We start from the raw sequence: 15,709 nt of genomic DNA on the forward strand, positions 1-15,709 counted from the left end.
GTGTCTGCCCACTTCCAGCCTTGTACCCTTCTTCCTCGCGGTCACCCTGATGGCCCTAGTGCTTCTTTACACCCACCTGTTTTCTTTTCCCCAAACTTTCCCAGGCACTGTGTCCCGCAGTTCCCATTTCCATGTCTTTCATCTCTGTTCTCCAGTATCCCAAAGGAACCCCTACTCCTTTCCAGGAAACTCTTCCTTTCTTTTTTCCCACACTCTCTTGGTCTTAACGTGACCTTCTCTGACATCTTTGAATTCTGCAGGCTAACTACATTCTATGTTGCATTCCTTTTCTTAAATCTTCGGGAACTGGTTGTCAGATTTTTTTTCTTTTTTTTATTAGTTGCCTTCTGATGAAGAAACCTCTAATGTCCTGTTTTCTTACCACCTCATATCCTTTTTTTCTTCTTCTTCTTCTTCTTTTTTTTTTTTTTTTTGGTCACTGGGCATTTATTGGCTCAAACTTCTTCTCTGGGTAAACCTGGTGTCTGGTTTCCTAAACCTCTCTGGTATTTCTTGCACCCCTACCTCATCCTTCATTCTCTTCCCTCTGGATTCTTTAGTGCTTTCAACCTCTTTTTTCTTTTTTATGGTTTTCTTATATTAGGCCTTTCATAAATATCTGTTGAATGAATAAATGCCTTCCTAGCCCTCTCTCCACGTGTGCTCATTTGGGGATACCTTTATGAGCAGTTCCAGGTGTACTCCAGACTCCCCCAGGTTCTAGCCATCTTTCCATAGCACTTCTGCCTCATTCCAGCTCCAGCATTTCGGCTACCCTTGATCTCTACTCTTTGCACGAATGTCAGACCTTTCTCTGACTGTATGAGGTGTGTTTTGAAGGAATCCACTACATTGTGACAGGATCCTAAGGGAATTCATTATCAAACCACTGTCTACCATTTGTTCTCATCTTGATTGGCTACAAGAACTTCAACTCCTGACAGCACTTTTGTCTACCCATCTCTGAGACATTCACTTCTTTAAAGTTTCTAAAATGAATCTGCACATTGAGCTTGTTTGCCTTTTTGAGTCACCCCTTTGAAAGTACTCTTGCGATTGATGGTAGGAACAACCTGAGAAAGAATGAGATCCATAGCGACAGGGAACTGGTTCTAGGCAGTCTTGTGGCCATTGCGTAAATGGAGTGTGATCTTTTCTTTTAGCAGTGAAACTGCTCTTTGGTCATCTTCCTTTTTTTGTGCATTTTCCCTTCAATTTACTTTTTGCCATTTCTTCTATCGATAACCTAGGAAACAAAACTCAAAATGGGCTGGCTACTGTTTGCTATTCTTAATGCAGCTATTTCCCAGGAAGCATAATCTTAGGAACTATTTGAAGTTGCAAATTGTTGAACATAATCCTTTATGAAAGGAGTCCAGTAATCCTTGTGCATCTGTGGTTTTGTGTCAGTACCTAAAGCAACATTTGTACAATATACTAATTCTTACGTATAACAGATTCATATCCAATATGATGATTTTACTAAAGGTAATTATTAGATTTGGAGGAATTGTTTCTATAATTCTTAATTTTCTTTTTGCCTAAAAATCAGAATTTACAAATTTCTAAAAAGTTATGGCAGTGCCTCTGGTAATGCCAGTTTAACATGTCTATTCTCAGCAACTTATGTGAAAAGTAGATAAAATGAACTGAACTCAAGTATTTACTGCCAAAATAAGAGGGAGGAAATAAGTTCTGATTTTTAACTTTTATAAATGACTCTGGCTCTTTGATAGATAAAAAGCATTTAACTAGACAATAGTGTTCAGGATGAGAAATTTGAAAATAATTGTGATGATAAAAGTATACATCAGCTACATGTACTTTCCATGCTGTAATTATTTTCTGTTTTGAAAAAGGTCTTTCACCTGGAATACTGAGAACATAAAAATAAGTATAGTGTAAACAATTCCAATTTAATGAACAAATTCTCCTTGGCTAACCATATCACCAATGGATTTGGTAAAACAAAGAAACAGTATATTCAAAGCAGTGACTTCTATCTGTGTTCTCCTCCCCTATTTTCCTTTGTTTGGCAGGCTAGAACACTGCTTCAGAAAGTTCCAGTAGATTTGTTCTCCTACATTGTCAGCATTCTAAACTTCTTTGAAAACATTTATGTCCTGTCTAATGTCCTATCATTAGAGCTAAACGACTTAAAAAATAAGAAATCTCCGAAAATAGCCTTTACCAGAGCATTTATAGATGGGAATTTCTAGTTGTTCTGAGTGTTTTGAACCTTCTTGCATTCCATCACAGTATATTCCAGGAGAAACTACTTGCTATGTGGGAGCTCCTGTCTCCTTAGTGGTTTCATTGTGGAATGTTGTCTTAAACACTGGAGATTTATTTGTTCTTTATTTGGAATAATTTGCAAGTAGGAAGATGGAAATGAACTTAATAAATGCTAGGATATTACCAAGTAATTCAGCTAATTATTTGATCAATGGAATAGTCAAACCCAGGTTTTTGATGTTTTAATAGTTACTTTTAGGTGCATTGATGTTGGCTATAAAGACTATAATATTTTATAAATTTTTAATAATAAAAATAAGTTGAATTGAAGAAATTGAAAAAAATTCTGGAATTCAGGAGACCTGGTTCTGATTCATTGTTCCTTGGACGGCTAAATACTTGTATATCTCTGTGCATGTTACTTTAACTGCTAGGCTCCTTGTCATCTATAAGGCGAGGGTCCCTCCCAGTTCTGACATTCTATGAAGACATACCATATTGTCAAGTTTTCAATTCACAATGGCATGTGAAATAAAGGCAAGGACATATTATAAGTTTTAAAACTGAGGACAGTAGATTTCTTTCTTAAGCAGTATTGGAAGTACTGTTTATTCCACCATTTTTGTTAAAATTATTTGAGGATCTGTGTTGTGGCAAGTATTGTGCAAAGCATTGGTGATATGAATGCCAAATAAAACTTTCCCATTCTTCAACCTCATGAAACTTATTTAATTATAGCCTTTATTTTTATGGAAAATGTATTGAAGGAAAATACAAGAACTCCAATTGTTGTGGAGATGTACAGGGGAAGTTTTGTTTATCATTCATGCACTTTGGCTAGTTTTGGTTACTCTGCATATCTGGGGTGGAGCCATAAAAATAAAAATAATCATAAAGACCTGGCTGAAGATGTGTAAATCACTTAATACATTATTTATTTTGAAATAATTTACTTGGGAACACATATGGAGAAACAGCTGGGGATTTTTCTCAAGGGTGATTTTAAAACCTCATTTATTCTCATTTTATTTTTATAAATGAGAGTTGCTTAGACCCCTGTCACTTTGACATTGGTTCTGGGGTTGTTAGTGTCAGCCTGTTCAGTAAAGAAAGATATTCTAGGAGAGAACTCAAGGGCAAGGCTTTCCTAGGTTTCTTGTCAGAAAACTACTGGCTGTTACAGCATAACAGGTGGTTTTGAAGACCTTAGAAGCTATAGACAGCAGAAGGGCAGGAAGAAAAGTAACAGAACTGGAAGCATGGCAAATAAGAAGAGGAAAGGTACTGAATTAGGGAACAGTCCAAGAAAGAGAGAACAGTGAGGAATGAAAAAGGAGGAGAAGTCTGAATTCAAGTAGCAAAATAAAAAACCCCAAAATTGTATCATTGTTTTCAGAAAGGAAATTATATTGATACATGCTTATGAAAAAGTGAAAGGATGTAGAAGTACATATTTAGCCTCTCTTAATATTAAATAAAATGAACTCTTTAACATGTGTTAACTCTTGGGAAAAAACATTAGAAAGTGTAAATGTAACTAACAGGTAAATAATGAAAAAATATATAAAATATATTTGTGAGGTATAAGGTATTTGATAAATTAATCTGTTTTAATTGAGGTTTTAAAAATTTGGGGCTCAATATGGCTAATCTGTTCTGAGGAACAGATTCATTAAAATTAAAAATTAAAATATATTTTAGTAATTTAATGCTTTAACATGGCAGAATTGAAAGCATTAGGATTTGAATTTTGACAGACATGGGTTTGAGTAACTCTCTGCTGAGCCCCAAAGTGTAAAGGGAAAGCCAACTCTTACCTTCCTAGAGCCTTAGTTAACTATTTTGTGAAGTAGGAATAATGGCTACCTTGTAGATATGTTGTGGAAGAGGAGCAATACTCCTTGTATAATTCCTTGAGCTCAGTAAATGATTGTTTCAAGCTGAAATCCATTAATATCAGTCAAATTTGAATGCCTCCAAATGATGAAAAATTTTCCTTTTTACCACAATAATTTTCTTGCTTATGGCCTTATTGAAAGAGTTCATAGGTTAACTGATGTCATGCACCTAAAAAAAATTGATAAGAAGGAGTTAATTTTGTTGGCATTGCCTAGCCAATCCATTAAAATAATTAAAACTCGAGTCCCTTTTTGGCTCCCTGACTATGACTCATGTGTGTATACAAGCATATTTAATTATTGCAGATTCAGACATTTCTATCAACTGCTGAATTTATGTTGCAGTGTGAAAAAGACTACTATAAATTCTATAAAAATACTGGAACATATATACTTGGTAGAATGTAGGTAATTCACAACAAATTACTTTTAAATTAGGAGAAAAAAAGATTAGATAGGTGAAAGAAAAACTTAGTATACTTGCCTGAGAATTTCAAGTGTTTCCCATTCATTGCATTCAAACTAATTTGTACTGTGTTCAGAGGTTTAGGCTGTGAGATACAACAAGAATGGCTTTTACGTTTTGTATACAGAACTCTATTCTTGTTTAGCTACTAGGTCAATTGTTAGGTCTTCATTTTAAATATAAATTTTGACTTTGGGAAATGACATCAGTGGTTATCAGTTTGTAGCTAGAGGTATGTGATTGTATATTCCTTTTAAGTAATAATTTATCTAACTTGAAGTACTCTGAGATGTGTGGGAAGAGTACCTGAGTGCTGTTGTGTTTTTCCACTCTATGTTATCATTGCTGTTTCCATTCATCTTTGTTTCGTCTTGTTGCCAAATTCTTAGGGAGGTGAAGGTAAGATTTAAAAACCCTACATATTTCCTTGAATATGATAGTAAAATAAGTGGCTTATCTCTAGATATATACATTGTTAACTGTGAATTTCACATGCATCTAGGGAGAAAAAAATTAAAGGCATAAGAGGGAGAATATTTATAAGAGCTGACTAGATAGTCTTTGCAGGCCCTTCTTTGATGCACGAACCTGTGATAAGGTCAAAATTCAGAGTTTCTCTGTTTAAATTCTGACTCTAATCTTGATACTATTGCTTTAGTTTGTTTTTAGCACATAATACTTAATGGATATTCAATAAATGCTCAGAATAAGTGAGTGGATGTTCTTGTTTAGTTATCCAATTACATTATTTCTCTTGTATTTGATGTTTTCTGTGTTGTATTTGGTTCTAACAAAATGTTTAGATTTTGTACCAGCCTGTGAGAGTTGCTTTTAAGTATGCAAACCTGTTTGAATTTTACTTGCACTCGCTATTGAAACCAAAACTTCAGAATGAAGTTGTGTTAAAAGAGAGCAGATGGAAAAGTATTCTCCTCCTGGAACTCCTTGAATGGCCCGTTTGTATTTTAAGTTAGGTGAATGTAATGACTGGCTTCCAGTCTCCAGTATAAGTATGCTTATATTTTCTGTACAGTTCTCTCTCAAGTGAGAGAAAAGTATTTGTCAGCAAGTGGGCTACTGTTGCCAAAAATGCACTGCTAGGAGATGGAATGACATAATCTTACTCCTCAAATATCATTTTAGGACAGAATCTAAAGATCTAGAATTGTGTGCTGTAAGCTCAGAGAACCTCATAAAATCGAAAATTCCAGCTTAGGGTGATTTAGGAAGTAAGGAGCTGGAAATATCTTTGAAGGCTGGAGATATGTTGCGGCTGTTGTGGGAACTGAGAAAGAGTGAACATTCTTATAAATAGAACAGTGAGAAATCACTTCCTGTACAGGCTTTATTTGAGGCTTATTAAACAGTTCCTCATTTGAGCTAGTGGTTATCAAACTGCAGTGAGCATTAGAAATATCCAAAGAAAATTGTTAAAATGCAGGTTCCTGGGCCTCTTCCTCAGAGGGTATGGTTTGATAGCTCTAGTGAGAGGCCTGGACTCTATATTTTAAACAAAACTCCAGGTTGATTTGCTAGGCCCACCAAAGTTGTGCCTAAAAGTGATTGAATTCCACAAGTTCAGGATCATTGACCTAGGCTTAGTGAGTTCTGCAGACTGATTTTTTACAAAGAATGATCCTGGAAGTGGCTCCTTTGGGATGATTATATCCCAGGCAGTTATTGCCCTACTAGGGATAAAATAGAGGTGGTGACTTGGATCCACATCTTGTTATATCCTTTGCATTCAAAATAATTTTGTTGGTTCTATGTTAGAAGATATTTGAGGTTTCGCCATTTGTAGTTTTAATTATTTGTGGATTTTTTTCCCATTTTTCCTGAACTTGCTCCCCTACATTTATGTTCAGTAGGTCACATGTCATTACTGTGAATCCTACGGCCTCTTAACTCAAAATAAAGAATCAGCTATTCAGAAATGTTGGGAATGACAGAGAAGAAGTGTTGTTGTTAGGGTCATTCTGACAGTATTATCAGTGTGTCTGTTCTTTTAGAGCAAGATTGATATGACATTTCTCAAATGCTCCATCAACTAACTGGTTCATTTTGAAGCAATAACTTGTTCACATGTCAATGAAATTTTTTAAAAAGACGAAGAGAGAAAATATACGTATCTAGATGTCAGAATTTTTTATTTTTTATTTTTTATTTTTTTGCCTAGAAAGAAAGCAATAGGAGGTTCAGATATCAGATTTTAGAACCACCCCTCAAACCCTACCAGTATATGACAAAGATAATAATGGTTGCTAAACTCTACAACCTTAACCTAGGTTGTTAGTCTTTCTGTGGATAAGTTGGTAAGGGTCTAGTTGAACTCTCCAAATAAGTGATGACACAACATTTGAAGAAATTTGTGCTTGTGAGAACTCTTGATTCAACCTATCATGACAAGAGGCTGTTTGTGTGGAGGTTCTGATGTTACTTTACTTGAAAATCCTTGGAATCCAGAGTTCCCGTCGTGGTGCAGTGGTTAACGAATCTGACTAGGAACCATGAGGTTGTGGCTTCGATCCCTGCCCTTGCTCAGTGGGTTAAGGATCCGGCGTTGCCGTGAGCTGTGGTGTAGGTTGCAGATGCGACTCGGATCCTGCGTTGCTGTGGCTCTGGCGTAGGCTGGTGGCTGCAGCTCCGATTCGACCCCTAGCCTGGGAACCTCCATATGCTGCAGGAGCGGCCCAAGAAATAGCAAAAAGACAAAAAAAAAAAAAGAGAAAGAAAATCCTTGGAATCCATTTGATTCCTTTTCCATTCACTGTATTTCCATTCACTGTACTACGTTTATGATAAGTCTGCTGTGCCCAGTGGAGGAAATTAAAATATTCTAAAAAATGGCTTCTCTTTCTTACTGCTTTATGCTTTTTCATGCATGGGCCCTCCAATTTAATATTGGGAGAGAATGGTTTTTCTGATCATTTTTGTGCAGACACACACACAGATATATCCATCCTGTTTTCTATCACTCCATGTTTTCCATATAGAATACTAAGCTATTGCTCAAATCTGCATAATTAAGACTTACTGTGTTGACGTGTGATTTTGATTTATTTTGCCTCCTTAAGACAGAGATCTATGCATATCTACGCCTAGCAGAAAGTCTGATTTATAAAGGCACTCAGTGTTTGTTAGGATAATGAGTAAATGATTGCATAAATCCTGTGTCATTTGTAGTATATCTGGTAATGATCTATGAGCTACAGTGATTTTGTGCTGTCATATTTTATTTGATTATTTTAACTTTTGTTTGTAATTTTTTTTCAGACTTAGGTAAGTAAATTTGGCGAAAACATTTTTTTTTTTTTTTAGAATGCTTTTAAGATTTTGAAAACCCTTCCTATTGGGTATTTTACTGGTGTTTCACAATAATCACTTGATTTTTTGCCAGTTGTCTTTAACCTTGGTTAGTATGATTATCTGAAAATGCCCATAGACACAATAACTATTTGGCAGGGCATATGTGCTGCCACTTATAAGTGTTAGTATACTATCTCTTAAAGAGATGTGTATCTCTATAAGATTCAGAGACATTTTCTTTACCATGCTCTTCTGTTCATTGTTATTTCAGTATATAAGAAATCTTGTGTAATCCAACATTGTATTAAAAATCTCTATAAACCAGCACACCCACATATCTGTCCTAGAGTTATTATTATAGACACAGTAATGGTACTTGAGGGGATAGAGTCTTTGGGAAAAGTAGTAAAGTTATGAATTATTGATCTAAGGAATGGGAGAGAAAACTGACCAGGAACAGGAAAATGTATTGTTGGGTATTTTTTGAGGGCCCAACTAGGGTGATGATAATGAATTTTTAGTTTAAGCTGAGAGGATTAGTATGACTTGGAACATATTATTAGGTTTGGTATTTTTTGAGCACCCAGCTAGAGGTTTTTTTTTAACTTTTAGAGTTCGGTGTATAATTTGATTAATGTGCCTGTCTTATTTTTCTTGGAAAATGCCTGTTAGTGTATGTATGTGTGCAGGGTGGGTGGGGAGGGGGCTGCCAGTGGGCAGAGGCTACAACTCAATGATGCATTCTGATTTTTGTTTTAATTTCACTTTGGGGAAATAACTTTTCTGTCTCTGTTTTCCATCTTTGAAATTACGTATCATAATACTAATCTACTACTCAAAGATAAATACATAGTAATATGTGAATATTATAGGATTATAATAACTAGCACATAATTGGAATATAGTAAATGATCAATTAATTTTGGCACCTTTATTTAACTGCTTGTCGGTTATCTTACCAATCTGCATATTAACACATTTCCTGATGACTTCAACTACCTCTAGCCACATCTTTTCCAAAACTTGTAGAAATTTCCTTCTTTACATACAGTTCTTGCTTAGCATTTTCATGCTTATGGCATGCACCCATGGCATATGGAAGTTCCTAGGCTAGGTGTTGAATCAGAGCTGCAGCTGCTGGCCTGTGCCACAGCCACAGCAACACCACATTTGAGATGCATCTTCAGCCTACACTACAGCTCACGGCAACACCAGATCCTTAACCCACTAAGCGAGGCCAGGGATTGAACCCGCATCCTCATGGATACTAGTTGGATTCGTTACCACTGAGCCACAGTGAGAACTCCACATTTTCATGAATTTTATGGGTAATATTTTTAACTATCTTGGGTGTAAAACATTTCAGTGTTATTAAATCTACCAGAAATTCCCCCCCACAAATCTTAAAAATAAATGTGATCTTATTGGTCACTTGTTTATTCTCTCTCATTCATTTACTCAGAAGCATTTATTTAGCAAATGTGTACTTACTGAGTCATTCAGTATGCACTCAGCATTAAACACACGTAAGAGGTGGGGCATTAAGACAGAAATTTGATATGGTCCATTGGATTTAAAAAATATAAAACTCCATTTTATTTTATTTTTGTCTTTTTGCCTTTTCTAGGGCCGCTCCTGCGGTATATGGAGGCTCCCAGGCTAGGGTCCAATCGGAGCTGTAGCCCCCAGCCTATGCCAGAGCCACAGCAACACAGGATCCGAGTCGCGTCTGCAACCTACACCACAGCTCCCAGCAACGCCAGATCCTTAACCCACTGAGCAAGGCCAGGGATGGAACCCTGGCCAACCCAACCTCATGGTTCCTAGTCGGATTCGTTAACCACTGCGCCACTACGGGAACTCCTAAAACTCCATTTTAAAAATAATGTGCGTGACAGCTATTTCTGCCCCTCCCTCTGTCTTTCTCCCTCATCCTATCCCAACCTTTCCCCATTTGGCATGATACGGTGGGCGTATGGACAAAGGAAGGAACTGTGTGTAAAAAGGCCAGTTGAAATTGTAATGATGATAATGATTATGATAGTAATAATAACTGCTGATTTATCAAGTCCTTACAGTGTAAGGGCACTGTACTAAATACTGTGCACATTTTATTCATTAAAAACTCATTACAGTAATGCCGGAGTGATGCCTTACAGTGGTCTTCAAGGTATCGAGAAAATACCTCTCTGGCCTCACCTCATAAACTCTAACCTACACGCATGGTTCTTTAGTACACTCCTTAAACATTCCAGGAAATTGCTATCTTCCCTCAGGACTTTTGCTCTAATCCTCTGTGTCGGAACAGCCCACTTGCTCCAGTTCTTCATGTGATCGGTCTTTTCTTGGTTTTCAAATTTCAGCTCAGGGTCACCTCATCAGACAGTAGCTCTCCCCCACCAACCATTCTCTTTAACATCATTGTTTATTTCCATCGCAGCATCACTATCAGAAATAATCTTTTTATTTACTTGCTCACTTATGTATTATTTGTCTTCCCTCGCTGTGACTTAACTGTGCAAATGCTTAAATTTTTCTGAGTTGCTCGCAGTGGTCTTTGTAGTCCAGGCTAAAGGCAGGTTCTCAGTATATTTTTATTGACTGAATGAATAAATGTCATTTTGAAAGAAGAAGTCTTAGCACTTAGGAAAGAAAGAGCATAGTTAAAAAATTTACAGGGTAGAAGAAGGATAATTAACATGTTCTGGGCAGCTAGTATGGATCTAGCATTTAAGTATTTACATAATATGTATCGTTGCATTTTAAAATAATCTTATGAGAGAGTCTAAGAAGTTGAGTAACTTGCCTATGACCACAGTCTATTACTTACTGATAGAGGTGAGATTAGAATCTTGGCCCATCTGGCTCCAGACTCTATTCTTTCCACCATATTTATATATTTCACACCTCTGTGAGTGTGGCAATGGTGATGCATTGCCTAGATGGGCTTAGTTCCCTAGATGCTGAGAGTACTGCTGACAGTCACCATTAAATGTCAGTATTTTCTAAGTATTGTCTGGACTAAGGAGAGATGACTTACCCAAGGTCATTCTCCACTCCAGTGACTAATCGCTATAGGATGAATGACTTGCCCCCCTTCCCCTAATTCAGCCAGCTCCAAAGCTAGAACTCTTTGTAGGGTCAGCTGTGGTCTCCATTGAGACTGCATCACAGTCCAACTTCTTCCTCTTTCCAGTTTTGCTTCCTTCTATACTTTTTCATGGGTATAAATCTCCAGTTATTTTCTAATAAGCTTTCTTCATGCTGGTCTTCTTAGAGTCTGCTTCTTGAGAACCTAACCTGCAGCAGTGAGTTTGAAAATTGTGACAGCATTAGTAAAAGTGCAAAAGACAGAAGTGAGAAGGTAGTATTTGGAAATAGTATAGTGATAATCTTGGATTTGGATTTTTTGAATTTAGCAAGTTGTTGAGTCTGAACTGTAAGATCTTCATGAGCTTGGTGAGCCTTGGCACTTTGCCTGTTATATTGTAGGCAGATGACTCAATAAATAGACCATTAAAGATCTGGGATTGTAGTTTGGGTAAGAGTTTATAGAGGTAGTAGTGAATATCTTGAAAATTAAAAAGCTCTCTGATTGAAAGGGAAAAATCAGAACAATAGAGAATTAAGAAGCAATATACAAGAGGGAACCAGAAGAATGTAAGTGCTAGGATGCTTTTTGTGTGTTTGTGCAGTGGGAAGTGCCTGGAAAGCAACTGGGAACAAGGGTTGTAGTGGATATGTGATAAATTATGTGAATTTAAGGATGGTACTTTCAAAGCCAGTATGAATGAGGTTTCTGGTGGCCTTAGAAAAAGTGATATCAGTTCTGCATCTGAGAATGAAAGCTATTTAACAAGATTTAAAGAGAGAATATACAATGAATAAACAAAAGACATCATGGGCATACTTTGTCTTCCAAGACATTTGGTAATACCAGTAAAGAGAGATAGTTGCCAGGGTCTGTGAAGTGAAATGAAAGTTTGTTAAAGAAGTGGAAACTCACATTTGAAGGTAACAGAGTAGTCCAAAAAAACTGGAGATGGATGAGAAAAATAGGCTTTGGGAAAGGATAGAGTTGATCTAGAGTCATTCTTTAGCTCTTTTGCCAGAAGTGAAGATATTTATTTCTCTGTACCCAAGGGGAATACAAAATGCATAGTAGGAATGTAGTACAGAGACAGCTATCAGATTTTGGTTTTATTTACATCTGATTTATTAAATCTTATCTTAATGTCATCACTACAACTCAGTAATAGGTCGGTAATTTTGTATATCTAATGGCTGTCAAACTTAAATCGCTATGCTATTTGTATTTCTCTTGGCCTATCTTAGCTGTAGTAGCTGCACTGGCCATGGGATGTCAAGTGAGATTTTAAATGTCAGTATTGAAATTTTATACTCAAATCATAAAGAATACATTTTTTGTATATTCCATTGTAGATAACTTTTGGATTGTTTTATCAATCTGAAAACTTAAGATTTTTTTTTCTTATTCTTTTATAGTTAGGACTTTGTAAATCGAAGACCATGGGGAAAGAACTGTTTTTTGATTTTTGCTTGTACTAACTTGTTCTCTTAGTTTTAAAGTTAATTTGAGGTACATGTTATATGTATGTAAAACCCAATTCTTACCGTCTCTGTGTCTGATATGACTTTGTTTTGTGTTGGAGCTCTTTTTGACACTGATGGAAAAGTCCCTAATGGAAGGGACTCTAGAGATATTGGGAGCTGAGTGAATAGGATTCTACTTTGTTGTTATATCGAATATATTTTACACAGTTGAAAGGTTGTGCGAAAGGAAAAATATGGCTGAGCAAAACTATACAATCAAATGTAACTTCTTGACCCTCTCCCTTTTGTTTTCTAGGTGAATTTTAGTTAATTTCATAAAGTAAGAATTTTTGTCTGTTTTTATATACTGTCAAATCTCAAGTCTACTAGTGCCTGGGACATGGTAGCTGATCAATTAGTATTTGTTAAATGAATACATTTAGAATGGCTATAAAGATATTTATTCAAATCATACCACCCAAAAGTTGTAAGAAATAAGTAGGATAGATACAAATACATTTATTTATTTATTTATTTATTATTAAATTAAAAAAAATTTTTTTAAAGGTCACACTTTTGGCCTATGGAAGTTCCTGGTCAGGGACTGGGTCTGAGCCACAGCTGCAACCTACAATACAGCTGTGGCAACACCAGATCCTTTAACCCACTATGCTGGGCCAATGATCAAACCTGCCCGTCCACAGCGACCCAAGCTGCTGCAGTCAGATTCTTAACTCATTGTGGGAACTCCCTACAAGTGCATTTTAGAAAAATAAAAATAACAGTAACAAATTCAAAATAGATAAAATATATTATACAAATGTAAATGTCTTTTATTCCTTTATCATATATTTACTGTACATTCTCTGTGCATGCATGACTATTGTATCCTGAGCCAAAATGGAAGATCTGTGGAGCAAGATAATGCCTCTAGTCATCCTCAGAGTTGAAAAACTAAAAGTGATGAATTTTCCTTAAATATTCTTATAACATACTACACCAGTCAACTTACATTATATATTATGAAGAAAAAATACTTTTTAAAAACATGATCCAATTATATTTTAAAGAATTTAACATTAGTACATTAAACAGATATTTGTTGTTGGCCTTTTCTGTGCCAAGAATTTGAGATGTCTCATTATAGAAAATACTTATAATTTTTTTTGTCTTTTTTGTTGTTATTGTTGTTGTTGTTGTTGCTATTTCTTGGGCCGCTCCCGCGGCATATGGAGGTTCCCAGGCTAGGGGTTGAATTGGAGCTGTAGCCACCGGCCTACGCCAGAGCCACAGCAACGCGGGATCCGAGCAGCGTCTGCAACCTACACCACAGCTCACGGCAACGCCGGATCATTAACCCACTGAGCAAGGGCAGGGACCAAACCCGCAACCTCACGGTTCCTAGTCAGATTCGTTAACCACTGCGCCACGACGGGAACTCCGAAAATACTTATAATTTATCCTCCCCACTGCCTGCCTCTCCCCTTGTCATTTTTTTTTTCTTGTGATTCTTTTGCAGCCATTTCAGAAATAAAATTTCAGAAAGATTTTATCTCTTTCTTGCATAAAGTTTTCCCAAGTGAAAGCAAGAAGTTTTGGAATAAAAATTCACATTATCCCAACTGCCAATTTAGGGAGAATCTGTCTCCATACTAGTGAGAAGCCTGTCATCTTAATTTAGTAAGTTTATATAAATCTATACAAAAGAAAAATATATCTCATTTAAATGCCTGTTGACCAAATTTACTCAGTGCAGGGTTACTCTGAGTCTCTCTTCCAAGTTCATTTAATCCTTGTGTAATTGGTTTAACTTGAAAACTAATCATCATGAAAGATGATTCTTGAAAATCGTCATACAAAATTTGGTTTCTAACTTAAGGAACTTCTTTTTGGGAAGAATGGAGAGATTCTTACAAATAGTATTTTTATCATATTTACTGGTACAAACCTGAATTTATTTTAATATCACTTTTCATATCTATCTATCTATCTATCTATCTATCTATCTATCTATCTGTCTGTCTATCTATCTATCTATCATCTATCTATCTATCATGTCTATCTACTATTATGGATTATATAGGACAGAACAGAAATGACTATGATTCTGAATTTTAAAATGTCACTCAATAGAAATCTGGCATAGGGTATAATTACTTTCATTGTGTCATTTAAAATTTGTCACAGTAATGAAAATGTCTTTTTACCTCCTTAACAAAGAATCTGCCTCCAAAGGCATTTATTGTAAGCAGTGATAATGATGAGATGATTGTGTTGTAATGGAACAAAGATTGAGGGAAAGAATAAATTTTAGCCACATACTATTGTTAATTCCATTTGAAGCTTCAGACAGATATGAGGGAGTTTCTGGAGTGGTTGCTGGAGAAGAGAGATTTATTGTTTCCTCCTGATATAAAGATCAATAAACACTTTGTGGACATGGCAGTGTTTGCAAGCTCTAAAGCCTGTCTTTTTTATCTTTTGCATTATCTCATTGCCATTATAAACACATTTCAAAGAAAAGCTATTCCTGTTTTAGTTCTAAATTAAATTCTTTCTCCAAAAGTGTGCTTGCAAAGTACAAACCTGACTTTCTTGCTGTAGAAGAATGGGTGAGATTCATCCACAGCTTGCAAGGGACTAACTGTGAGAATTGTGATTTATGAGGCTGCTTCCTGATGGTTCTTTAAGCACTGGGGCAGTTCTCTCCTTATTCAGCTTCATTTCTTAGGATAGGAGTGGGGAGAATGGAGGAAGTCAGATACTACTTTAAATTGTAAGTGTAATTTTCCACTATTAACTTAGCATTCTTGACTATTGAGAACTATCTCAACCTCAAATACATAGTTATCACGGTTATCCAATTATTTTGATTATAGCAATGGACTATATCATCTTAGTCAATGGCATTAGTGTAATGCTAATGAAATTAACAAGTCCATTGGATATGTAGTTGGGAAAAGCATTTACAAGTTACCCCAAGAGACATAATTTTTCAGAGAACACATATGAGTAAGCTACTTTCAAATACAGGTAAATAAAAATTGCGAAGCTCTAAAATATGAGTTACAAATGTTAATCTAAAAATAAAATCTGACCAATAATTCTTGGCCATTAGATAAGGTATTCAGCCATTTTATGTGACTTGTAAGTCAAATCAAGATGTGCCTGCCTTGAAACCTCTTAAAAACCTAAAATAATGAAGTTTATTATTTTACTCTTCCAGGGTAATAGAAACAAAAGCAGAGTC

The 15,709-nt window shown here is 35.9% G+C and overlaps 1 protein-coding gene across 1 annotated transcript in view; it reads left to right on the forward strand.

Moving 5' to 3' along the window:
* The window catches only part of GUCY1A2 (guanylate cyclase 1 soluble subunit alpha 2), a 398,753-nt gene that overhangs the window by 921 nt on the left and 382,123 nt on the right, over positions 1 to 15,709 (forward strand). The window lies entirely within an intron of this gene.

This window comes from Phacochoerus africanus, chromosome 11, assembly GCF_016906955.1.
Source record: "Phacochoerus africanus isolate WHEZ1 chromosome 11, ROS_Pafr_v1, whole genome shotgun sequence".
Taxonomy (NCBI): Eukaryota; Metazoa; Chordata; class Mammalia; order Artiodactyla; family Suidae; genus Phacochoerus; species Phacochoerus africanus.